This window comes from Grammomys surdaster, unplaced genomic scaffold (genome assembly GCF_004785775.1).
Source record: "Grammomys surdaster isolate TR1022 unplaced genomic scaffold, NIH_TR_1.0 126176, whole genome shotgun sequence".
Taxonomy (NCBI): Eukaryota; Metazoa; Chordata; class Mammalia; order Rodentia; family Muridae; genus Grammomys; species Grammomys surdaster.
In genome coordinates, this window is record NW_021620983.1 from 6,035,388 (window position 1) to 6,037,749 (window position 2,362).

Below are 2,362 nucleotides of genomic sequence, written 5' to 3' on the forward strand. Positions count from 1 at the left end.
GAGAGAGAGAGAGAGAGAGAGAGAGAGAGAGAGAGAGAAAAGAAACCCTCCAAGTCCAAGGAAAGCTGTAGCGCTGACTTATGGGCAAGACAATGCAGAAAAATTAAAATACCCCCCTGACTCTCAGTGGACTGCTTGCTACCCTTCTGCAAGTTCACATAAGTGTCTACATCACCTCCAGAAGGAGCCCTAGTCTGTAGATAGGTGGTACTCATCCCGCATGGTAGATGTGGACAATTCCTTCATCCTATCTGATATCAGATCTTTGCATTTTCATTACTGAGTTGTTATAATAATTCATTCTTAACATGGATATATACTCTAGGTACCCTGCTTATCCTTTAACTAAATTTATGATTTGCAAAGGTTTTCTCCATTATAGGACTTGTTTTACAGTCTTCATGATATTCCTTGAAGCAAAACATGTTTTCAGGTTTAGGTTTATTTTTTAAGACTGTGTTTTTATTATTTTTATTATTTTCGTGTGTGTGTGTGTGTGTGTGTGTATGTGTGTGTGTGTACAAGCATGCATGCACATGTGGGTATGTGTGGACATGAGTGCAATGCCCACATAGGCCAGAAGAGGGTGCCGACTCCCCAGGAACTGGAGTTTCACACTAGGCCTACACAGCTGTGAGCTGCAAGATGTGGGTGCTGGGTACCGAACTCTGATCCTCTGGACAATCAGCAAATGTTTTAATCTGTTGAGCCATCTCTCTAGTTCCAGTGTTTTTGGGTTTCATAGTCTAAATTCTCAATCTTCTCTTAGTTCTTGTACTTTTCATGCCATAATCTATAAAATTTAATATCTGTATTAATAACTTTTTCTATTTCTGTGATTATCATTACCAAAGCAATTTATAAAGGGAAGTGTCTAATTGGGCTTCTCCTTCCAAATAGTTAGACGTTTATGAGGGCAGAGCCAAGGCTTGGTGGCTGGAAGCTAGGGATGGAACTGAGAGTTCACATCTTAATTCATAAACAGAAACCAGAGAGGAGACTAGGAATAGCAAAAGTCATTTTTAAATATCAAGCCCTGCTTTCAGTGACACACCTCCTCCAACAAGGCCACACCTCCTACAATGAGGCCACGCCTCCCCCAATAAGGCCACACCTCTTAATCTTTCCCAAGCAGTTCCACCAACTTGGGACCAAGTATTCAAACATGAGCCTATGGAGGGCCATTCTCATTCAATCCACCACATAAGCCAATATTATGTATTCATTCTTAATCAACTCATTTAAGGTTATGACTTACCTTGAATTGATGTCTATGCCTGATATAAGGTGAGAATCCGAATTCACTTATCATTTTGCATAAAGATCCTCAGTTCTCCCAGCACTAGTTATAGAAAATATTGTCATTCCCTTGATTACATTCTGTCTATCGTTATCAGCTGTATTCTTCCATGGTAAATTTTAAAACTCATAAAAGAAGACTGCTCCGAAGTGTGGCTCATTGTTAGAGCAATGACAAAAGTAGAAAATTATATTTTAATATTATATATAAATAATGTTTTAAAGAGTAAATATATACATAGATTCTTAATATATAAACTAAGATGGTGAAAGGGATATCTGGGGCCTAGAACAGTCATTTCCCATGTTAGGAGGGGAAGGAAGAGCTATTGAAGATTTCCTTCAGAAACTGTGTCAAATAAAAAAGCTAAATTACAGAGAAACTGAATATATACAAACTGATAGGGGAAGTAAGAACCTTAGCTTTGATAAGAATTTAGGGGATAGGATTAATAGGCCAAACCCCAATTTAATCTGCAAGTCAGAACGCATCCAATGATGAGAACATGCTGTTAAGAATGCCAACACAAGCCGGTGAGCTGCACTCACTGAGGTTTGCCAGCATGCCTGGAACCTCTTGTGTTCCACTCAATGACCCAGGAAAACCATAGCAGTGCTATGATCTCTCAGAATCCTTCAAGCCAAGAATCGGCTGAAACAGACATGCATTCCATCTTCACACAACATCTTTTCTGAGTATTGGTTTTCTGAACAAATGGAACTGAAGAGAGTGTGTAACCATTTAGAGATCTCTGTTGTCTGTCTTTTCCTGTTATGTAGACTTGGTGCAAAACCCTCAGTTTAAAAACAACAACAGCAACAACAACAACTTTAATTAAGACTTTTATATAATCCAAAGGCAAAGTAATTCCCAGGAGTGGACCACACCGTTCTGCAGATTAAAATCCCGCTGCCCCTTGTCAGCCCATCTAAACAGCCCTGTATGGTCTCCCTGTGGTCTCCATCTGCGTGCCTCTCCTACTTCTACAACTTCTGCACACAAATGACATTGAGATGCTGACAAAGTTTGTCTTGAAGACAAGTCGGCAGAACGGTGTGGTCC